Below are 25,119 nucleotides of genomic sequence, written 5' to 3' on the forward strand. Positions count from 1 at the left end.
GCATCTGTAGGAAGTGCTGATGGGATATAGAACACCAGGAAAAAGAAGCTCCAGCAAAAAGAGTAAAAATTGATGTTTATCAGGTGGTGAATGAACACAGCATGGAAACCCAAAAAGATGTCACAGTGAATGCTACAAAGCTCATAATGCAGCTCAGAATGAAAATAAACTGAACTGTAATTGTGAGTGCTTCGTTTCTTGTTACATGAAATCTTTTACCTCTAGGTCACTGGTTTAAATCCAGCTAAGGTCAGTGGTAAAATAAAATCACTAGCACCTAGTACTTGACTGGCAGGGTCCCTGCCTACTGGCAGATGCTGGGTATCTGTGGCTCAGGAACAACTGTCTCACCAAGGAACTTGGCAAATAAGGCATGACCTATGGAGGCCATGGAGACCAAATTCCTTTCTGAGATTAAAATGAGCCTCTCCAGTTAGGGTGAAAGCTGCAGATGTTCTTCAGCCTGAGTTTCTGGAACTCTCAGCCCTGCTTTAACTTCTGCCCAAAAATCTCTTCAGAAAGGGAAAGCAAATAACACATTCTCCCTGCCCACCCAAGAACTTCCATCAAAGATTCATTCTAAAGAATAAGTTGGCAAAACTTCAAAGAGCAAATGTGTGGCTAGTGGGTGTCATGGCATCGACAGAGATAGGCAGAGACATTGAAACGGCAGTTCTGAAAAAGCACAACTCCTGAGAGTGAAACCTTCTTAGGAAAAGAAAGCTATTTCAGAGCATATCACCTCAGCATGTTAGGAAACTTTGATGCACACGTGATGAAGCCTGGGCAGTAGCTGGAGTGGCAGAGAGGCTGCCCGGGACATAGCTGGAGACAGGGAATGTCAAGGTTCTAGTTGGGGATTGAGATCAAGGTCCTCGACCCATATTGGTCAGTGGTACCAGGGGCCCTAATCTATAGCTGCTGAGGACCTATACAGAAGGTGTCTGAGGGCCTCGGGGCCAGATTCTGAGGTCATGCTGATATGCACTAGCTGAGGAGCTGATCTGAGAAGTCTGTGCTAGGGCAAATAATATAACTTTTTTCTTCTTTTCTGTTTTTTCCTTTTCTTTTCTCTTCTCTCACATTCCCCCTAAAATCCCCTGAAGTGCCACTCTGGCTGTGTGAGTTTATTGATTTCCCCCAGCCCAGAGAAACAGAAAGAGGGGATGGGGTGCAGGCAAAGGGATGGAAATAGAAAGCTATAAATTATTTGTGACAGGAAAGCAATAGTGCCAGAGTGCTGAGCACAAGTCCCGTGTCACTATTAGATTCCTTTTAGCCTGATGACACTGTAAAAGAGGTTAAGTGTCTGATGGAATCGTACACCTTGGGGGCAGGGGCAGTCCAGGAGCAGAACAAGCCACAGAGAGCGGGTATATCAATTCTCCAGGCCAATAATATTCCCCTCATTGATCGCAACACAAAGTTCAAAAATCTCATTATAGCCAGGCAGACCTGGAACTTTTTAAAAATCAATAGAGTGATATAATGTATGTATACTTTGTATAAATGTATCTATCCATCCATCCATCCATCCGTCTATCCAAAATCTGCCTGAGGGTGTCTAAGTTAACGTACACATTATACTGTGTTATGTTCTACTGTAGTGTAGCATAGTGAATGGATTAGAAGATTTCCCCTGCAGCCTTAGATGACATATTATACAATGTCCTGTTAGCACTGAGGTGACATCAGACTGTTCCATTCATACCGAGATATGACATCAGATTTGCCATTCGTATTGGGAGGTGGCATCAGACAGCTCAGCTTCCAGTGAGGAGAACCATAAGATGAGCCTAATTATACTGAGATGGCCAATCTGGCTGTGCTGAATCATCCTGCATGAAAATTGCAAAGTTTGGAAACGCCATTTAGAGTGAAAACAGCCTCTGAAACGATGGTGGTATAAAATGCCTGTCCACAATGCTTCAAAAACCCAGGCAGGGGCGAACAGGAAGGTTCAGTTTCCTTCCCTGTTCAGTTCACGGTCTCTCGGCTGGGAATGCCAGTTAGTGCCAGTTGTGACTGTGTTTACTGAGATGTGTCCATTAGGAACTGGAATGAGACTCACCAGCTCATTTCACCAAGCAGCCGTCAGCTGGTAATGATTTTCGGTCACTACCAACCAGGGCCAGATTTCAGCTAGTGACCCAGAGGTGAAAGGCTCTGTTCAAAAGCGCTCCCCTCCTAAGAATGAAACTGGGTTTATGTCAAGAGAAAGTGTCTGGAAGCAGTGAGCAAAAGGGAGTAGTTCTGGTTGTGCAAACTCCAGTGGCCTGGGTCAAATAATTCATGGCATTCATGCACAGTGAATCTAATGAGATCTCAGGTAAAAGGTATTTCCTACGCCTAAAAGAAGAGACAGGTCATGAAGAGGCTCTGCCCTTTGCCCTACAGTCATGACTGAACTCTAGCGTTGACTAGCCCCTGAGTAGAGGAGAAATTTCACAACCCTAAGGCTCAGTACAGAATACGGCATGCATCCCGCTGGGTCGATTCATTTCGGGACAGCAGGATAGCTGGGCATCACTGCTGCTGCTTTAAGAGGCTTCGAGCGAGTCTGTCCTACACGAGACCACCTAATGAAACAGCAGATGAAAGATGAACACAGCTGACCTGGTCCTGTAGCAACAGATGCGGCATAATAATGCTTGCTTTAAACTTCAGGATTGCTGAAAGTGTCTCACCCTTGCTGGAGACTGAAATACGCACTAAGCCAGCTCTGCTGCCTCAAACCGAGGATTTCTGGATTACCGCTGCGTAAGAGGGAGCAAAACCTCGATCACCTCTTGCTGCCTTTGATGGCCTGTTCTTGCCTCTAGACACTGGAGAAAGACAAGCCTTTTTGCAGAATGCTTCCTCAGCCCTTCCCAAAAGCAGAAGGGACACAAATCCTGGCACAACAGTCAGCTGTGCTGGTTTCTTGAAGTAAATGATGAGATTTTCAAAAGTCTGTCTTTTCTCCAAAAGAAATTGTCACTTTGGACTAAATTCATCCCTGCTCTAATTCCATCCCAGTCAGTGACCCCAGTAACAGCATTTGTGTTTAATTAGGGGCATAAACTGGTACTTACTGTAAATTCCCATTTTTCATTTTCCAGTGGGAGGTTTTTGCACAAGTCATCTACTTAGAGTTTCAGAGAATATACACAGTTTTAATACATAACCTTCTGAAGTTTCAGCAACAGGACATTTATAGATCTTTGATTGCAGTAAAGCAACTGAACTTCATTTCACAATCTGAATTTAATATGCGATATTATCTTAAGTAATGGCATATAATGTCATTACAGTACATAGTATCATACTCTGAATTATACATCCATTCCTGGAATTCATGAGTTACCATAGTTGGCTTGTAGTAACTCTTTCTAGAGTTAATACTGTGTACAGCTCCAGCTGAAACCAACTGCCTGTTTCCAAATGCCTTTGACTTTCTTAAACGTTCGGCATTAGATCATGAATTTCCAGTGTTTGATTTCCACTTTGTTATTTTCAGCAGTTTTAATGCAATTCCTTTTGCTGATTCTGAATACAGATGGACAGACAAAAATTACCTCTCCTAGTATGACAGTTGTAACAAGCTCTAATCAAATTTGGTCAAGAATGTAGAAAGAAATATCAGAAGTTAAAATTAGCTGACTGTTAGTCCTTTCTGAGAAGCAGAACTTTATTTCACTCTTTGTATATAAGCAAGTAAAAAATCACTTCTAAACCTGTCCAGAAATTATTTGCTAAAAGAATGACAGTTCATAGGAAACGTCCCTCGCTTCTCTGACGTTTCTATCCAAACTCTCTCACAGCCTGACATACTCTGTGGTTTCTCCTCTCTGACTATTGCTGGCAGAGTCTTTAGACAGTATCTCAAATAAAAAAATCATACTAGGGCTGATCAGAGGGAGATGAAGTAGGTCTGAATCACACAGAGTCCCAGTCTAGCAATTCTTTTAATCCTGGAAGAACAAAGTGAAGTTGCACTAAGGGAAGGAGTGGTGTGTCCTGCTGCCTCAAGGAGACCCTGGCAGATTTCAGAAAGCACTGGCATCCTCACTTTGATCATATTCCTTTGTCATGGATTATTTTTCAGAGTGGAAGGACACATTCAGCAGAGCACCAAACTCCTTGTAATTGTTTTGGAGTATTCATATTTTAAATGCTCCATATTAGAAGCACATTACAAGACCCCAGGGTGTGCATTACTGGGCAATTAAAGCGGTTCTTGGAAGGCTAACATTGCGAAGCTTCAGCCTTTTCTCTGCAGTGTGTCCAAGGGAGGCTGTGATGGCCAAGGAACACACACCCTGCTGTGCTGCACTGCTTAATTAGCGCAGGGCCCGACTGCTGAGCCACGGGCTCTGCCGGCAGTAGCGACAAGGCAGCCTGCAGGGAACTTGGTGCAGGGCTAAGTGAGACAGTGATGCCTTCGCTGCATCAGACTGCTTCCTACAAAAGGGCCCGTGACCATCCCAGTCATGCTGGCGTCCAAGCAAGTCTGAGGAAAAGAGGGAGAATGTCTGAGGAAAAGAAGTGACATGGGAATGGGAAGAGGCAGCTTTGGGCTCCTTGGTGACAGCCCCCATGGAGCCAAACCTCCAGATTGGTGCTCCGCAGGCATAAAGAGCTCTGAATGTGGTTTTGGTTCAAATAGGAGGGAGTCTTATGTTTCTGTGCATGGGTCGAGACACAGCTGATTTCACAGCTGAGCAGAAGAAAGGGGGGGAAAAAAGTCTTGTTTGCACAAACAAAGTCCAAAATGGAAAGCAAGCTTCATAGCACGGTGAGGAAAAACAACCAAGGGATTTGGGGGGTGAAGGAAGGGAAATAGAAAGTCTGATAGTTAGAGCCTAATCCGATTTAGGGAAAGAGCTTCAGTTCCTTGCTCTGTCATGGACCTCTCATCAAGACTTTGGACAAATGGCATTTCTCTCTGTGCTCTGTTTCCTGCCTGAAGTGTGAAGATAGGAGCATTGCCGTGCCACCTGGGGCACAGCGAGGACAGCTGGAAGGAGGAGTGAAGGGCTCAGACTCTCTAATAACAGGGGCCAAGTAAGTGCTTCAGCGAGCTGTAGCACAGTATTGGCTCCGTTCCCCTGCTTGAAGCAGAAGTGACATGTACCCTGCTGACAGTGGCTGTACGTGAAGGGAAGGGAGGTAGGCAAAGGCAACAGGAGCTGTATTTCAGCTGCATGGGCTTTGGTGGTTGTGTTTGAATTTGCAGCAGCAGATGTAGTTGGGAAGATCAGAGCTGCAGTTGCCCCCCCAAAGCCACAACATCATTTCCATTAGGAAGTGGGGGGGAGGGCAGTAGCTTCTCCTACTGCTCTCAAAATCTACCGCAACACTTGCAGCCCTCAGAACAACAGCTGACATTGGCAGGAGCAGCAGACTCAGCTTCCTTGCTAGCTGGCCCGAGGCTCTGGCGCTCCCTGCCAAGGCAGCAGAATGCCTTCAAACCCTGCCATATTCAGGGGCCACGAGCAATATTCACACATTCAAACTCTCTCCTGTCATGAAAATTACATTTCCTTCTCCCTACCTTTTGGAAAGGGAGAAAGAAGGGTGATCATGTACCACGTTAGTATATAAGCACAAGTATGACAGATGAGTTAGATTGATTAGATAGATAGATTGATAGTCCTAAAAGGTGCCTGAAGAGGGATAATCTATTTTTCTGAAGCTTCCAAATAGATGAGAGGTCAAAATGGAGATGCTTTACATATCTCAAAACACAATCCCAGCCCTCCCTGAGAAGATTTGACTCCTTATCTGCTGTTAATATATGTAGGTCCATCAACTTCACTGGAGCTACAGTGACATCATGCTTGAAGACATGGGGAAAAAAGTGCCACTTTGTTCCAGGTTATCCTGCTGCCTCCAAACACAGGAGAAAGCCCAATCCTGCCCTTTTCTCTCACTGCATTTCTTGGCTGCACTCTGAGAAGAGGCAGAATTCACAGCAGCAGTTTTACTATCTGAAGGGCTTAGAGAGGAGCTAGGATTTTTTTTGTTGTTTTAAATCAGTGACCCATGATGACACCATATGGTTTTATTTCATTTAATTTGAGCAGAGCATTAACGTTCAGCTTCTAGCAGATCTCTGCCCATTCCAGTTCTGCTGTGCTACACGGTACAAGTCCAGATGTAAGGAAGAGGGGTGGAAGGAAAGAAAGGTGATGGTGCCTGCCTTCTGGGAGGGGAGGATCTGCCAGGCAGGGGGCTGGCCTGCCAACTCATCCTGCTGGGCTGGAACACACAACTTCGTGCCACTGGTACCAATGGGCTTGACAGTGGTCAGCCCCACACGTGTAAGTTGCCTAGCCTGACCTCCCAGAATGAATCGCTGCATTAGGCTTTGAGAAACATCTTCGCGTTCATCCAAGTGGATTTGTGTGAGGGCACAAAACCCACCTGGGAGACAGAAGGTGTGCTTGAATAGTTGCTGTGTTCTGCAAAGCTTGTGGCTACAGAGCCATCAGGACCCAGGCTGGCTGGCTTAAAGCTGGCTAAAGTACATCTACATGAGCTGCAGTCAAGCAGTGACTGCAGCATAGAAATGTCCTCAGGCAGGTGTTTCTACTTTTATTACACTCAGTTCATGTTTGGAAGGCTTCCTTTGCAGTCAGGAAAGCTAGAAATTCATTAAAATCCAAACATCTAGAAGATGTCATACAGTTAACAAAATACTGGAAGCAAACTTGATCCTGGGTGTAGATATTTGACGTCCCAGGTTTAAGGTGAATTAGGGAGATATTAAAGGACAAAAAGGTTTCTGCTGGTCTTGGACCTAGAAACACAGGCCTGGAAGGAGCCACCTTGGTCATCAAATCCAAATTCTAATACCACGGGCAACCACAGAGCAGATATTCAACTCACAGCACCCACAACAGTATCCATCCCAGCAGCTACAGACCTACCACTCCCCGTCACCAAACTCATAGTCTCTGCAACAAAAGACCAAAAGCTTCAAAAATGACAGGCCACAGGAAGAGAGCAGGAGAGAAGCGTTGCCAGCGACTAGGTCCCCTTCACTAGCAAGAGATTTCTGCCGTGAAAATGCCCAGAACTTTTTGAGCTCCTAGGAATTAATGATTTTCCAAGAGCACACCTACATTGCAATGACTGCAGTTCAAAGCGGCCGGCTTGGTTCCTGCTAGCAGCACTGCTGCAGCAGCACGGAGCTGGCGTAGGGTACAGCCCCACGAGCTGCCAGCGCGCCGGTGACTGCCACGCAGCACGGGCCGGAGCTGTCAGAACAGCGGCTGTGCCAGCGGGTGAGTTAAGAAGACCTACAGAAACACATGAGCTTGCCAAGGTTAAATATCTTAATCTGGAGCATGGGAACTTTTAATTGAAAGCTTTGCTTTGAGCCCATTTCCAGTTATTAAAATTCAGGAGTCTGTGCTGAATTCCTTGTGGACATTCATTTTGATTAACAGAAGACACGTGTGTATTACGAAAGGAGTCTTGAACTGGGAGGAATCAGATAAATGTAGATAACATTCTCAACTCTCTTGCAAGTTATGCCATATCTGGTATTTTGTGTAAAACCTCAGATCTTGAAGATATGCAATTATTTCAGCTTTCATTTAATACCAAGGTATTTCTGGCTTTCATGGCTGCAAAGACCAGGTGGAAGTGGGACCTGGCTGCCTCCCAAGGGGCCAGCACTGGAGGCAAAGGAGAAAAACCCAAATACATTCTTATTTACAGCCTTGTGAATTTTATGCCAGTCTCTTGGTTTTGGAGAGTGTAACTCAGGACTTTTTAACTTTGGGGCTTGGCAGCATTGTGTATTAGCTGTGTATCAGCTGTGTATTATCTCTGTATCATCTCTGTATCCTGTAGAGTCCTCCACCGCAGTACGTGCTTGCCTGTGGTGGGTAAGTAAATTATCCCCTTTACAGGGGTGTCACTGCGTGTGCCTCCCTTACGTTTGTCAGAACTGGTGAAAATTTCATAGCGGAGCCCTTACCAGTAGAAGATGTTTGCCCAAAATCAAAATAAAAACAGTGCTGGGAATGTTGTCAATTTAGATCTAATGTTATTTTTACCTCAGGTTTTAAATAAATGAACAAAATTGTGATAAGAATTTCAGCATTATCAGAATGGAAAAATTGGTGGTTTTTCTCTCTAAAATGACCTTTTTAGGGTGATTCAGAGCTAAAAAAAATAAAATTAGAATATATTTACATTTTATTGAAACAGCAGGTTCCAACTACACTGAAATGTAGCTGCAGAATTTTATTAAAGTTCTAATTTAAAATGAAAACCACATTGAAAAGTTGAAAATTTCCACAGAGAACTTGAATCTTTCCCTTCCTGTTCTAGTCCTCACTGCTTTTGCTATTATTTGTTCCTTGCTTTATTATGCTGCCTAAAGCAGCCAGGCACAGGCAGGCACTTCGGAGTGCAGGTGCTACGTGGGCTCCCAGCATAAAGTTGGTGCCCACCTCTGTAGAAGATAGGCTAGTTTTCAGATTTATAGGACAAAGCCGTCTTTTTATAATGAAAAGACAAATCTGTATCCAGTCTGCTTGGCTCATGTAAGTCACTATCAGGTCTAATATTTAGAGAATAGGAGCTATATGTTTGTTTATGTATCTATATTGTGTTTGCAAATGCGCTAGCATTTGTCTCTTAGTGCATTTTAATTTACCACACAATGCGTGTACTTATTTATCTTTGCCCATAGGTCTGCATTTACAACTGCGGGGATATGCAGTTAGACATTTGGGTCACATATTATATATTCTGACCCCATGAAGAATAATAAACACTTATTGAACCATTACAGTTTTTAACAGAGTTTAATGGGCAAATAGGCTGTTCAGATCTGTGGCTTGGAACCATCACCAGCCAGGTATATGGATGTTTTTGTACAGCACCAAGCACAGTTATTACAAATAGTAAGTCATAACCAGCTAGAACTGATCCGTAACAAGACTGTAATATCCATTATGTAATATTTAACGGATCTGAATACTGATAGATAATTAATGTGGAACCTTGCTGTATTATAAGGCCCATACCAGTGCATGCATTCGCACAATTGTACAACTTTCTGAGTGCAGATCTGCTCTATTTCTGAATCCCATTATCTAGTGTCCATCTGATTAACTGCAGAGCTATGGGTTTCCCTGGGCCTTCAGCAACATGTTATTCCTATCCCATTCTGTTACTATCGTGGTGGCCGACAGAGAGAACACTGGACTTCCGTGTCCCCTTTTCCCAGTCCCTATATAAATACAGTCTCTGTCCATGGGAGTTAGCAAGGGTTTACCTACATACGGCTATGCAAAATAACTAATTTGAATTAACTGAATGTGTGAAATTAAAGTGGTCTAGTTAAACTACATTACACCTCTGACTCCCTTGTTTAGAATTAAGGCAGCTTTAATTTAGTTTAGCTTAATTCACTTTGGAAATGAAGTAAACTAAATTCAATTTAGGATGCTCAAATTTTGAATGAGCATCTGAACAATGTTTTAATGCTTTTAACCGATGCACTTGCAAAGTTAATTCAGATTAATTTTCTCATTTGCCCCTGTGTAAACAAGGCTGTTGCCTGTTCCCTGTCAATGAAACCGTCTCAGCTGAGACTCCTTCAACAACTCCAAATTGACAAACAGTCTCCCAAGAGCAACAGTTTAAATGATCCTCCTACATACACAACCATTTCTTCATCCCTACATCCCCGTGCAGGCAACTTTTCTCCCTGTGAGCTTTTGCGATTTCTAAGACTGATTTGTCCAGAGCTTGACACACTGAGCCGGGCACCAGCTGGGGTAAGCATAGAAGAGGAGCAATTGATTAACACTACCTGAAGACCTGAGTTATAAATATCTAATTATATAAATTTTACAGTTTAGGCTTTTGCAGTGAAATGCTGTATTCCAAATTACATATCTTGTAATATCATGATATTCTAGAGAATTTTAGGGATTTTATCTAGTTCTGTTATTTCAAAATATGGTCCCCTTAATCTGAACTAGTACTTGCTCCCCTAATGAATGGGAATACCTCCAGCTGTAAATTAGCATGTATTTAATTTTTTGATCTAATTTAGATTGGACGAGATCAGATGCAATCAGGATTCATAGGCAGAGGAGTACAGAAGAACATAGGTGATGGTATGCAAACAGCTATACTACTTTTACATTTTTTCTTGAATATATTGTAGTCTACGAAGACAGGAGGTAGCATAAGGTAGCCCAGAGATTGCCATTTTTGCCATTTTTAAAGGGCCGTTGCAAAATCAATCATGAACAAAACAATCTTAAAAATAACACAAAAGCATATTTTTAATGCAAAAATATTAATCTTTTTTAAGCATCATTATGGAAATTTCAGACTTTTCATTATCTTGATTACTTTTAAAACCACACTGTGTATTTGGTGAAAAGACATCTCAGGAGGAAAATGTTGTGAAACATTTTTATCACAATGCAAAAAAGCCCTTGAAAAATTGCCTTTTGGAAAATCTCAATTCAGAGAAAGCACCTGCCCTAAAGCTTTGCTAAAAAGCCAACCAGACAAACAAAAAACCAAACAAAGCAAAGAAAGACCACTTAAATATCCCAAGCCGTTAAGTCCTATTTGATCAGATGGTTAGGCTATATTTTTGTGTGCTTGTTTTTTTACGGAGTTAGTGCTAATGAATAAACATTGTTTGACAGCTACTACAGTCTCAGGTCTTTGACTGGTAGAAAATTAGCACAGTTTCACTGAAACAGTTACCAGTATCATATAATGAGGTAGTCCTATATATTAATATGCTTGTGCAGAATGCAGTTGAGTGTGTGTGGGCATCCATTTACGTGCAGCTAGCTAAAAAGATGCCACTGTAAGTAAAATCTAGGTTTGTAACAAAACATTGGATTGTGTGACTTTTTTGGTGTGGGTACACAGCTATAGGGGACTACACTGATGTACCAGTGTGTGTGTGTATGTGCTCGTGCATTTGTACACACGGTCATTTGCATGTCTGTCTGTCCACAGGTATGTTTCTACTTCTGTGTGTAATCTGGCTGCGGTGCTTTCTGAATAGCAATGAGCTCAGTAAAAGCATGTATATATTTGTATCTCTTTGTGCATCTATCTGCATACGGATGGGCTTGCCTGGTGTCTGTGGATGCATTTCTTCTTGTGTGGTTCGTGTGTCCCTCCTGTCAGATGGATGCCTTCTTGCGGTCTGATCTCGGTCACCGCGTGTGCTTTCATTCCCGTAAAAGGCAGTGTCCTGCAGCAAAACCACTAAGTGGGCATCAGGAGACCTGGATCCTAATGCAGCCACCCTGATGGATGGGCTCTGTGACTGAGCAGGCTCTTTTAATGCACTCTATGCCTCAGTTTCCCCTCCCACCTTTTTTTTTACAAGGACTGTGGACATAGACTGTCTGCTACTCCATGGGCATATGTAGTGCCATATGTGATGGGCTCTGTCTAGCTCAGTCAAGACCCTGGGAGGATCCTCTGATGCTATGCCACTGCCTTGCAGTAATATTCATCCCTGCACGTGCCTGCCGTCGTGTGTTGGTGTTTGGCTGTTCCGTCTGTGTACTTTGTGGCTGGCTATTTGTAGTTTTGTTGAAGAGTTTATCTCCCCCATGTACATACAGAGCAGGGGGAGGTGGAAAGGAAGGAGTTATTAAATGCCAAGTGGATATGCAATAAATCCCATTGATTTTACAAACTCCAACTTGTCTTCAATCTCTTTCCATTCTTTATCCTGGGGGCATTGCAACAAAACCCTATTTTAAATACCTTTTCTTTCCCTTCCCCCTTCCCCCTCCTCCCACTCCCCAAAAAAGTGTCAATATTTTATTTGGATTTTTAACTTCGCTCCATAACAGTTGTTTGACCTCCTGACTCATGTGAGTCACATAAATTCTGGGACTTTATTCAGGAGCCATGTTCCTGCTATTGAATAAGCAATTTGGGAGGGTGAATTAATGACTTGTGCTGTTGCTGGAAAGTCCCTGAAGAAATATTAAAATTGCTTGCAGACTGAATCAATACTCACTGAACACCCAGCATGAGGACCTGGGCTTTTTAATGGCTACAAGCAGCGGCGCTCGGTAGAGGAAGGGGAATTCCTGTACACACAGCGCACGCAGGCACACACAACCGACAGCAGCCTTCCCCCAGCCTGGCTGGCGTTTTCAGTAATGGCATATTCCTCCGCACACAACCTGGTACGAGCCAATGCCTGTTGTGCCAGGGAAAGGACCTGGAGTACGATTCCCCCATCTCCCTCCCAAGAAGATCATGCAGGATTTGGAAAAGCTGGCGCTTTGTTAAGCGCTTGGGTTAGCATGCTCTGGCACAGTCTGTGAGGCGTGAGGAAGGTCGATCATTTGTGGCGTTATGAGTATGTTTTATGTGGGCACTTTGTTTTTTTCCTCTCTGAAGGGGAAAGACACTAGTGCTGTGATAGACTTGGGTGTGCTGCTGTGGCTTGGGAAGAGGACTGGGCTGTTTCGCGGAGGCACGTTTGTGAGATGGTTGTGTGGCTTTGGGTGCTGAACAGCATTTGCATCTGTTCATAGTGTGGATGTGTTGTATTTCTGATATTCAGTAGGTTTTGCTTCCCTTATGTTGGCTAGTGTTATGGTGAGTCTTGAATGTCACGCACCCCTGCCTATGTGACTGCATGATGCTTTTGGTCATAGAGCAAAGGTGTCACTTCACTGGACCGGTCTATTTCAATGGCAGCAGGTGCGATCCTGCATGGTCCTGACTGCCCTGGGGTGTCCACCAGCCTCACTAGGGCATCAGCTCGCTGGGTGCGCTCCTCGCTAAGGCTTTACTATTTGTTACTTGCTAGACTGACAACAGCCAGATTCTGCCCACACCCTAAGTTTTGCTCTGAGCCCCCTCTGGCCAGGGTGGGTTTTGTTGCCAGAGTTTTCAGTTCTCCTTTGAGAACGTGGGCCCGTGTTTTGCCATTGTGGTCGTGAATGGCTGTTTTGTATTCCCTTGTTGGGCGGCTGTTATTGTGTATTAACACCGGGGTGGGTGCGCTTTGTATGACCGCATGTCCGTCTCATTGATTCCATCAGTATTATTTTGTAATCGTGTGTCTCTGTGATTGAGTTAGTGTGCATTTCAGGGCTCCTGTGTATTGAATAATGATGTCAAGGATTGGGTTGTTTGACTGGGTAATGGCCTCTTTTCAGTGTTGTAAGTGAATGTGTCCTTCTCCTGTTTCCCTGTCTCGGCTGGGGCAGGATCATTTACACTAGGTGATTCCTTAAGATGCTCACATGCACTAAAAGAATATCCCTTTGGCTCCCGAGCTCTCCCTGCCAGCGGGGTGTGCCGAGGGAACGCTGCTTGCGTGTGTGGGACACACGGGGTGGCTGGTTCTCAGCCGGGTGCTTCAAGGTCTGTGGCCACTAACTTGTGAATAACATGTGTGTGCCAGCATATTTCTAAGGCTGTGTGAATATGTTTACGTGTGTGTGCACCTTCTGGTGCACTCAGGGGTTCTGCTAAGACTTTTCAGTTATGGTTTTGGGTAAGTCTCCATATCCTAGGTTTCTTCACAAATATATGCAAGACTATAGTGTGCAGTTTCAAATAGATTTGACTGAGTCTGTGAAGGGATCTGTAAGTGACTACATACGTCTACAGTGAACTGCACACTTGCCTTTGCAAGGGTCATCCTGTGTGACTTTCTACATTAACACAGAGAAGGGCACCCCTGTCAGTTAGCAGATGCCTCTGATTTGTGTGTGACTGCCTGACGATGTTCCATGTCTGAACTGACCTGGGTCTCTTATATATGTAAGAAGAATGGGATTCTATTTCAGCAGCATTTAGCAGTAAATATCTTTGTTAAGAAATTTTACATGTACAGTGAATCTCTGGGTTTGTGCAACAGCTTCTGACTTGTGTGGATATTGTACGCTAATGCCCTAAGACAGCGGAGCCACATTTGGTCCCTTGGAAATGAACAAGAGAGTTCAGTTATTTTTCAGCTGATGATTATGTGTCATTGCCGCACGGATTTATTTGCTCGGTGCAGGCAATGTGTCTGGCATTGGGCCTGCTCTGTGCTTCCTCGGCCATCAGGATTTGGCCCAGCAGCAGTCACATCCAGACAAAGTCTATGAAAAAGGCTGTGAAAGATTCAGAAAACTTCCAGAGAAGACTCTCAACTGCACCCTCGCACCAAAATATTACATCAGTGAAAGACCCGTGACCTCTCTCAGTCAGGTCATCTATACGTCTGGGATTTAGCAAGCCAGTGAGTTTAGCTTATATTTTTCAGTGAGGTTGCTAACAGGTAACTCCTTACTCCTCCTTGCATTAGCTCAAGCCTTGTTACTTCCCCTGCCTCCTTGTTTGTGCTCTCCCACTGTTTTTCCCCCTTCCTCCTCTGTATTCCTGCCTGCATTTGACCTTGAACAGATGACACCATCCTTAGCCCACCCACTGCTTTAGCAGCTCCCACCCCTCACACTGGGGCAGCAGCATCAGGGTAATAGGGGGAGGAAAAAAATGAGGGAGTGAGGAAGGGAGAGGGGGGGGAGAGAGGGAGAGAGAGAGAGAGACCTGTTTGAAAATAATTGGAGGCTGTTAAACAGAGGAGCCCAGCATATCACTCTAGTAATGGAAATAAATTCCATTGTATTTGCATTTTAATTTTCCACATAAACAAAGGCCCGGAGTGTGCTGGCTTCGCCAGAATCACCGGCCAGAATTTAATTAGAAATGAAAAGTTTATAGGGTCCTCTTTAATGCGATTAATGCACAGTTAACATTTATCACATACATATGCTGGAATCGCCTTTTTTAAGCAACCACCGGCCATGAAATGAATTTCTTTTCAACTTTTTTAGCGTGTGTGAGGAAGGCTGTCTCTGGTGAGGCGGTCCAGTGAGCACACTCCTGACAGCTTGGTAAACTGCAGCCCACAGAGGCTTAGTAGCCCCCATCCTCACTGAGGAAAGTTCAAGGTGGCTTAGAGGGAAGCATGGTCTAGTGGTTAAAGCCTGAGGTTGGGAGTCAGGGGATCTGGGTTGTATTCCCAACTCTGCCACATGCTCACTGCATGACTGACTTGCTCTCAGCGTCTGTTTCTCTGGGTGTTAAAAATAAAAGAGAAATCAGCTGGAAGAAGATATCTCAGCCCCAGACCCCTCTGTGTCGCAGGCTCTCCAGAAACTTGCCCAGCCCTGTTGTATGGGATCTGGATTGGATCCTGCACTGTGCTGACCTCCCAGCTCATCTCCCTGTGCCCGAGCATCCCTATGCCGGCCACGGGGACAGGGAAGCACCCACAATGCTCACTCGATGTGAGAGGCTGGGCCTCCCAGAGGGACTTCTTTACACTGCCCCAGCTGCCTGCACGCACCAGGCAGCGCTGATCCCTGCTGCATGGGTTTGTACGGATCTCACATTGCTTGTGCGAGATACACGTCTTCCTGCCAAGGGGCATGAGGCAAGAGTGGGACAAACCACCTGTGCAGCATGGGAGCCCTGGCAGCACTGCCATGAAGGGACCTGTATTCACTGCTGAGGCAGCTCCATTTATCTTAAGGGGATCCTCTCATGCTGGTTTGGTCCAAAAAAACTGCTAAGAATGGCTTGTGAGATACTGGGGCCATTAAACCTGAACCTCAGATCCTAGCATAAACCTCATCAGGAGTGGCTACTAGCCCTCCTTGTGGTAGGGGTAATTATATCTCCCTCACCCTGAGGGGCCCTGAGAGGTCACCTCGGGAGTGCTTATAAAAACCTTTGAGCTTGTCTGCATGAGGACACTAGGAAAAGCAAGTCTAAATCTAGACAAATTATCAATATCCTTCCCTTGCAGAGCACAATGCTGAGATAAAAGGCCAAAGGTGAACACCTCCCTTGTGAGCCCGTGCCCCTGCCAGAGCCAGGAGGGCATCAGGCTTGTCACCTCCCTGCCTGCTCCTGGCTCCCAGAGGGGACCGTATTGCTGCTGGTGTCCCCATTGTCCCTTCCTTATGCCCCCTCCCTTGCTCTGGCTGTGTGACAGACGGGGGCTACAACCTCCCCCTACTCCCACGCATCCTTTCTGGGCTGGCAGACAAGCAGAGCAAATAAACTAGGCCCATGGACACAGAGTGTTAGCGTGTTAGGGACACAGCAGGGGAAGGAGGAACATGAAACCTCTATTGATCCCTTGAGGAATGATGTCCCTTCCTTATCTTATCAGATTCTCTTCACTCTTCAATTATAGTCTGTTGAAATTGGCCTCTTAACCCAAACAAGATAACCTGGGTAATGAGGAGAAGAGTGGGAGGGGAGGGGAGAGGAGAGAAGGGCAGAGTCCAGTGCATTAAACTATAGCTATCATTAGAAAGATCTCCTTTAGTGTAACCCCCTCTGCCCCCACTATCCCCAGGTATTCCCTTCTTGCATCGTGTAGCAGATGAACTAGCACACATCTGCTCCCTGACAGATACATCATGCCATATACAACCCTCATTCCCTCAGATGCACTGGGTACCCCCAACACGCACATGTCCCCACATTTGTACATGGCGTCTCCAAGTATATGTATGCCCACCCTGCCATACACCTTCTGTGTTCACACATCTCAGCAGATGCCAGTCTGTGGTACACATGCTCACACACAGTGTTACTGACGCTGCCCATCTCACCAGCTGCATTCTCCTCGCATGTTAATGGTATGGCTGCCATATCACTGTATACCCAGGTCCACCCAAAAGAACTGCTGACAAACACATGGAGCACTGCTAGGTCCCCCATGCATCTGTTCACAGCCACAGTTCATCGGTGCATTCACACGACTGCCTTGCCATTGGAAAGCAGTCATGCAGAATCCTGTGCAGAGCCACACAAACCTAGACAGGCTTCCCAAGACGTGCATTGCCATGCCTTTGCTCGCCCCTGTGACTCCCTCCATGTAACTGCAGAGTTATGATGTTGTTTCCATGGATAATACTATTCTTAGTTCTTACACAGACCAGTAATACCTACATGCTATAAGTCTATACTCCCAGCTGGACATGTTGCCCTAGTGATATGCCCACGCTCCTCCTTGTACACATGTCATGGAGTATAGGGCACGTCTCGCCCAAATATCTATTACAGAGAAGATTGTCTGGTGGAACAATAGAGACTCAGCAGTCTATCTGCACAAATGCACCAAGGTTTCCATGCTCAAATTACTTCACTGTGCACAGAATGATCCAAGAGCACATTCAAATGGTGCAGAAGGTGCTTTCATTTTGGAAAGGTGGTGTTCTAAGTAGTACAAAGGCTTTGTTTAGAGGGATGGCACCCTCCTCTTGCACTCTTCTAAAGACAGTATTCCCCAGGATCACTTTATCCCCTGCCTTTCACTGTGCCAGTGGCATTTCCTTGTATACGTATCCACATGAAACGGCCCACACTCTCTGCCATTTCATGTCTCCCTGTGCCACCAGATCCGCCAGTTTTGCCTGCCAGGGACAAAGGCCCATCGTAGGGTCACACATAGGCATGTATTTTTCTTTAAATATTTGCAGGTCACAAAAAAAATTCATGTAATCCGCAAAAGGGGGTTAGAATCACGGCACTCATCTTTTTACGAATGTACACGTGCTCTCTCATGTGCAAGCACGCAAACTCACCCAGGGAGTTCTTCCCTGCTCTCCAGCTTGTGCGCCTCACAAGAATCTGTACGGCCAGATACCCTTCCTCTGTCCCCATCCTTGCTGCCTCCGTGTGCACAGACCCCCGACTCAGGCACACATGTAGCCTGAAATTGCTAAAGCCATGTAAGGGAGTTGGATGTCAATACTGGATGACTCTCTGCATCTTGTTTGGCACAATGGCCAGGACTGCCTTCTGTAAAACCACAGCAGGTCTGGTTTTGACACTATCCAAGTCAAATCTGCCTTAGCCTCTCACTCCATCTTTATCTCTTGCCCTTTCCTCCCTCAACCCCACCCAGCCGTGCTCTCCACCGCCTCTGACTGCTTCGTGTTGTGGCTGGCTGGCTGTCTGCCAGAGACAGCACCACAAACATTGTCCCTTTAAAACTCTAAATTTGCCATTTGTTCCATAGGGATAGGGAATTTGCGACGTTATTAATTTTCCGCTCTGCCTCTGCTTACACAGCTTTGGCCCATTCGTACGTAGCACATCCCAGAAATACGCTTCCCCTATGCAGTCAGTATGCAAACACGATCTCCTTTTCTTCAGAGATATTATTCCTTCCTTTCCTCTTCTCTTCTACATCTCCTCCCTTCCCTACTGATTTTATAAATAAGCGTATATGTATTTTTGTGTATGTATAATTTATGTATAAATGTATAATTTTTCAAGCTTGAAAGTCTAAATTTAAACAACCAAGAAACCTAAATTCAGGCAAATATTAACAGCGGGCCCTATTACATAGCTACATTGTGCTGTGTTTTTCTTTTTAAAGGCAAGTGACCAAAAATTGTTCTTAAAAGAATTTTTGGAGAAACATGAGTGTGTTGAAAGGCAACAGTCCCTTTAAGAAGCACCCAAATGTTAGTGCCCAAAGACTCTATCGCAATTTTAAAGGGAGAGCGTGGAAATGGGCAGGGGGGTAATGAGGTTGCCCTCATATTTCCGCCCAGCTTGAAGAAAATGAGGACTAGTTCCAGGAATCAAAGGGCTGGGATACTAACCCTCCCTGACCAAAGAAATTGGTACTGGTATTATTGCCAGAACCACCCAAACTATCCAGAAACTGGACATGGTGCAGGGCACTGTGTCTGACAGATATGTGAGGGTTTTGTGACTTTGTCATCCGGTCACAGGCTCTGCTATTTCTTTTATAAATTGACAAACAGCCATCAATCTGCCTTGCAAAACATGGATAGCACCCCTCTCAAGTGAAGTACAGTGATGGCTGATAGCTATTCCTGATGCAATTTGCCTCCCAACCAGAGAGGGAAGTTTAACCCTGTGCCTTGGACCCTGTGAAAAGGGGAGGGTGCTTAACGTTGGAAGGAAGAGGAACTGTTCAAAATTAAGCCAAAGAAATAAAAACTAAATTGGCCCCCAGGAGAGAACAATTAATAGAGGCAAACTCCAGCATATCTGTGTGTGTATGCATGTGTGTATGTGTTGGGGGAGTTGCTAGAAGCCTGGGGAACAATATGCCGTACAGATTTTAGAAACACTACAGGAACTGCAGAGCTAGTGGATGACAGCAGCCAGAAATGTCCTACTTCTATTTTTCATACAGGCAGAGACAAGCCACCAGAATCTCCCTTCCTGATTTAACAGTGAGGATTGGGTAAATGTTTCATACATAGCATTTTCTGGAAAGCATATCTGTGAACTCACAGACCGTTAGCTCAGGCTTTTGGCACATCACTCTTTCTCCTCTCTGTCAAAACTGGTACACACATAAATCCCAAGCCAGACAGAGGACAAAGGAATATCCTTCCCCAACCACATCGAACTCCCGTATATGCTGCCTTTAGCCTACCAGCATTTTGTGTCACCGTCTACGTGCCTGCCCAGAGATACATGTTCCCTGCCATATACCAATATACTCATACATAGTATCCAACCAGAACATTTCCCCAAAGGTACCTACCCGCATTGCACTCACAGTCCCGATATAAATGCCCTACTAAAACTCTGCTTTTTCCTTCCCCATACCCACCTCTGAACACCCAACCTTTCAAATTTGCCTACTAAATATATATATATATATATATAAACATACCCTCTACTCTTCCCCTATCCCATCACTCCTCCTTGATATCTGTATGGACAGACATATTCTGTCCCTATGTCTCAAACACTTCATGCATACATCCTGTCATTCTTCACACCCCAACCACAGCTATTCCTCTCCTATGGCTCCAGGATTGAACTATTGTGTTGTCCATTTCCCAGCGACAAGGGGTCTAGTTACAGGTTTATTGATTGGTTTTCATGCAGACAGATGGATCTGCCTTTGGTCTCCCCACCAAAATCTACCTCTGTATGGGCTGATTGTCACTGCTCCAGGGATAGGATTTCACCAGGAGACCACCCTCCATGCAAACATCCTTCACCCAGGCCACGGATGGTAATAAATGGAGTCAGGCTGAGCCATAATAAAAGCAATTGAGTGGGTTACCTGTGCAGACATGAGATTTATACCTCCTCATATTTGATGTGATTGTTTTATTGAGTTCTCAGTGCAGTTTGGATGCCGTTTATTTATTTATTTATATGCCTACTTATCGGGAAGAAGGGGGAGGCTGTCGCAATCTGGCCAGTGTTCAGCCTGTGTCTCGTCAGATGTGAGCCCGAGGAAGAGGGCTCTCTAGTTCTGCTCTGCCTTTTACCTAGACTTGGGCTTGGTGGGTGAACCCTGGACAGATAATCTCATTTCTTTTAGCAGACCAAGATGTTTGTTTCAGGATCCCTGGCACCTTGAGGACTGTCTGAATTATGAATCTAGTAGAAGCTAAGGGGATGGCGTAAAGAAAGACGCATGTATATGCTGATTTTCTCAAAGAACCTCTCAAAAGAAATTCCAATTTACGCTGTGCCTGTTTTGGACAATGGGCTGTGATCTATGCACAGAGCCTCTTTATGCCATTGCTATAGAAATAGTAAGCACCAGCATTGCTTCTGACTCTGTCATCACATGTGAGCGTTCAGAAATATTAGCAGGTGCAAATTGATTGGAAATGAATATTTGTAAGTGCACTCTGAGGAGTTTGGAAACCAAGTGATTAGATTTGTGATTTTCAGCTGGGTAGATAGCCACGTAAGTGCTACAAAATCAGCTCTCAGTTACTGGCACTAGAGAAAATTGGAGGCTAGTGCTGAATATCGTACTGTCTAGTATTTCATCATGAGCCTAACGGTGTTTGTTGTGGGTTTTCCAGCTCCTCTAGTCAAGTGACAGCATGAGAATTTCAGTTCTTATTTTAAAAAGTATGTTTCCAGTGCTTGTGGGGGCTTGAAAAGGGGCCTGTCGGCGCTCTGAAGGCTCAAAGGACTGCATTGTTAAGGTGTTTTTAAAGTCATTTAATGGGAGTCAGATATCCAAATCCCTTTAAAAAATTAGGATAGAAAAGAGAAAACAAGTAAAACCAAACCCACATGGTATTACAAGTACTCGTGATTTTTATGCCAATTGCATGATTTAGGCTCTGCCTTGGTATTTTTAAACAGTTGGGACTGGTAAATATGGCCATGCGTGTATAGACTCCAGTAGATTAATTGGGATTACAGTGGAAAAATCCTCATTCCTGTTAGCTCTCAGTTTAAAGAATGATTCTTTGGGAGAAAAACTCAAACCTTTCTGACACTTTCAGGAGTAGTAATCACCATCAGAGCTGTCTACACACAGATAGGATTTCCTAAAGCCCTAGTTAACTGCACGGATGTCAGGCCAATGACAAATGCTTTTGAAAGTCTCTACCTCTCCATTTATAGAAACCTTTCCCAAAAGTTGGATCCCTAAACGTTTTGCTGATTGTAACTAGTGAGCCTAGACTCCATTTGAATTTCAGCATGCCTTAATTGAAGACTATGGCAAATTAATCTAAGTGAAGCTCAGCCTTTTTCAACTGTTTTGAATCTTTTTATTCAACTGTTTTTTTTAGCTGTTTTGAATCTTTTTATTAAAGTAATATGGAAATCTTTTGTTTGAATGGGCTTTAGGAACAGAGATGGATTTTTGGGGATATTTGATATCTGCTGAAAACATGACTTTGTTTTGTATGCGTCATGTCATCATATCATAAAGGGTCCAGCTGGCCTGCTAGGGCATTATCTATCTCTTTAGCCAATGCAAGATTATTTCTTACTGTATGCTTGCTTGTTATTAATGCCATCTAGTTATATATATTCCAAGAAATCAGGAATTCCTATGGGATACAATTCCACAACTTAATGGACCTCCCTATCAGGAGATACCTTCTGCTACCATTTAAATATTTCCTTTCTTATTTCCCTTCCTTCATTCCTGGCTATACTGCTTTGTTTAAATGTGAATAATTCCTTTCCTGTTGGAGGGACTGTGCCCTTCAGATCACTATATTGTTCTCACCACTTCATCGTTGCTTGGCCAAGCCACTTATATTTTCTCCTCTTTTCTCCCAAAGTCAAATGAGTTTTTTCACATAATAGTGATTCTGTTAAATGAGGTTTAGCTCTGTAAGACTCATTCACTCAGCGCTGAAATGCAGCTACCTCCATGGCAGAATGCAGCAATCATTCACTAGATGCAAAAGCCTGAAAATGTTTAACTTCCACCAAAAATCAAGCTTTCTGTACATCTATACAAAAAGGAAGGGCGGGGATTTTTAGGTGATAAAGAGAACGATGTGGTTCTGAACTTCGAGGTTCACAGAACAGGGAGCTCAAAACTTCCCAGGCACAACCAATTTTACTTGCTAACTGCCTCTGTTGAACTAATATCCTTGCAATATGAAAATTAGAAAAAATGCGGCTAGCTTATTGTAGTTCCCACCATACAACCTTCCAGTGGCCAGATATGAGGAATAAGACAAAGAGAAATGCTGTGAGCATTCATTTACTCTTTCAGCTGCAGTAACATTGTCTGTAACCTCTGCTTTATGAGCCTGTCCTTTATTTGCAATGATAAAAAGAAGATAATACCAGGTTTGTGTCTGATGGAAAAGAATCTGAATTTAAAGGAGTATATTCCTTGTAATGAAGCCCTGTATGACCCGACTGCATTCTTTGCTCAGCTGAAAGCAACTGGCAGTAGAAGTCTTCTACCTTGAGAGCACGGCCTGATGCAGGAAATTGAATGGGAACCTTAGATTCAGCATCAACTAAGTGAGAGGATCCCTGCTAGGATCCCGAGTTTCTTCTGTGCCTGCTAAGAAGTGCCAGGCTACGAGACCTGGTATACTTTGTTGGGTACTGTGGGACAAATTTTCTTCAGCCCTGCTTTGTACCAACCCATTGTCAGTCAGAGGCTAGTCCAGGCTACATGGCCAGTTGAATCCTTGGCCTCTCTATTGAGGAAACTGACATGTGGCTACTAAATACTGATGCTGGTGATGCGTTTGTGCGACACACACGCTTGCCAGTTGAAACTGTGCAGTTCACCCTGTGTTCACTGCAGGCCATGCAGCTGTCACTACCTTTGGTCACTACAAACAAGATGCCGCTAGGGATACTCCATATTCTTCCAAATTCTCCCTCGACTCATTACCTGTCCTCCAAGAATTATAGATTTGTTCATTGGGAAAGACAGGGAGAGATTCGGCAGTGGCTTTGGACACGGTATCCTTTGGGGGAATTCTCAGGCGAGGCTAGCAAGAGTGACTCAGAGCCCTGTTTGCATAACATTGATTTCTTCCGCATATGACACAGCCCCTGCCCTAATACGCCTGCCTTTTCCAGACTCGATTGTTTGTCTTGAGATGTTACATTTACCTCAATCAAGATTCTGTTCAATTCTATCTCCCCCGCATGGGCTAAAGCCTCGGATGATGTAAAACAACCTACCTCCAGTTTTGAACCTTTTCTCATTACGTATCGAACTCCATGGGCATTTTTAGTGAAGGATCACACAGAATTTTACAAGGCAGCTAAATACTGTTAGTTTCATTTTACAGATGGCAAAGCAGCCTCATAAGGAGTCCGTGTGACCTGCCCAAGATCAACCAGGAAGTTAATGGCAGAACTGGTAAGAGAAATCTGATCTCCTAATACACCATTCTTTGCTCTAAACTACAGGCCTGCCCACGGCCACTGAAATTGGACACATCCTCAATAATATTTCAATGTACAAGTATATTTCACTGGTCATTATAACCTGAGTCAATGTTTATGTTTTTCCATGTGTATTTTTTAAAAGCGCATCATTAGTGGAGACCTTAGGAATCATTAGCCAATTGTTATATAATGAAACAGGAAACATCTCCCCAAACCAAGTGCTTAACACTAGAAATTAATGTCTACGCAATACCTAAGCGAAGACTGAAAAAACATCTAGTGGCTTTAAACTCTATTCTCTGCTATCAGGTATTAGTTAGGTCTACTCTCAGAAACCCAGGGGCCAAAGTGTATCCAAAAGTCTGACTGAACTCCATAATGCTTTGGCTTCGTCATTCCTTTGAGAAGGACTAACTGTGAGTCCCTAGTACTGAACCCAGCCACATGTGAGCCAGGATAGAGGGACAAACTGGAGGAGGGGGAGTGTTTTGCTTTGCCCTTCTGGACCCATAAGGAATTTAAGAGAGGCAGAAAATAATGATTAAACTACGATGTCTGTTGCATCACTTGCATAACCGTGAATGTGCGTCTGTGATGTGCTCCGTCCTGTTCCTACTAAAGTACACTGTCTAATTCAAAAGATTTTTCCAGAGTGATTATTATCTCATGAAACCTGAGTTCTTAGGCTAACTGTATGTACCGCGAAACAAAGCAAAAATTCCCATTAACATCTGCCACCAAGATCATACTTAGGAGACCGCCGCCGCAAGGCTTACAGCAGTGCCTAGATCCAATTGAAATATTCTAACCCAAAGTGACCAAAGGTAATTCGTTTATAGTTACATGATAGATGGAAAAGTTCGGGCTGTCAGGGTGCTCAAGAAGGGGGGTGCTCAAGTGATTTAAAGTAAGCAGGAATTCCTTACCAAAGAATTAAGAGCTTCTGTCACTTGCCTGCTGCTCAATTACATGCACTACGTATATGTGTTTACACATATGCATGTATATATGTATGTATGTATATATATATATATATGCGTGTATACCTCCACATACACAATAGGTTTATACTGTACAGTACCTAATGTATGAAGCGGCAACAGGAAAGCTCCCAGTGCAAAGATAACTGCTCTGTCTTGATCCTGTCAGTTCTGCTGCACTTCGCTTATTAACTAGTATACTCTCTAGACTTTTTTTGCCATAATTAAAGCAAAACTACTGCATAGCAGAAGACTTAATTCTTTTCCTGAAACTTGACAGGGTAGTTAAGTCATGTTTTTCACCAGAGTTTATATCTAGCCTTTATCTGCATAAGCTTGATATGAACAAGTTTCTGATAAATCTCAATACTGAATTACATGTTGTCCCAAACGTGTCCTGATATCCTCAGTGCAATACTGACAGATCAGTGTGACGTAGGCACATATAATTCATGTATCACAAAAAAATAAT

General features: G+C 44.1%; 1 protein-coding gene across 10 annotated transcripts in view; it reads right to left on the reverse strand.

Annotated features, from left to right (window-relative positions):
* Positions 1–25,119, reverse strand: part of PAX2 (paired box 2) — a 96,899-nt gene that overhangs the window by 50,539 nt on the left and 21,241 nt on the right. The window lies entirely within an intron of this gene.

This window comes from Rissa tridactyla, chromosome 6 (assembly GCF_028500815.1).
Source record: "Rissa tridactyla isolate bRisTri1 chromosome 6, bRisTri1.patW.cur.20221130, whole genome shotgun sequence".
Taxonomy (NCBI): domain Eukaryota; kingdom Metazoa; phylum Chordata; class Aves; order Charadriiformes; family Laridae; genus Rissa; species Rissa tridactyla.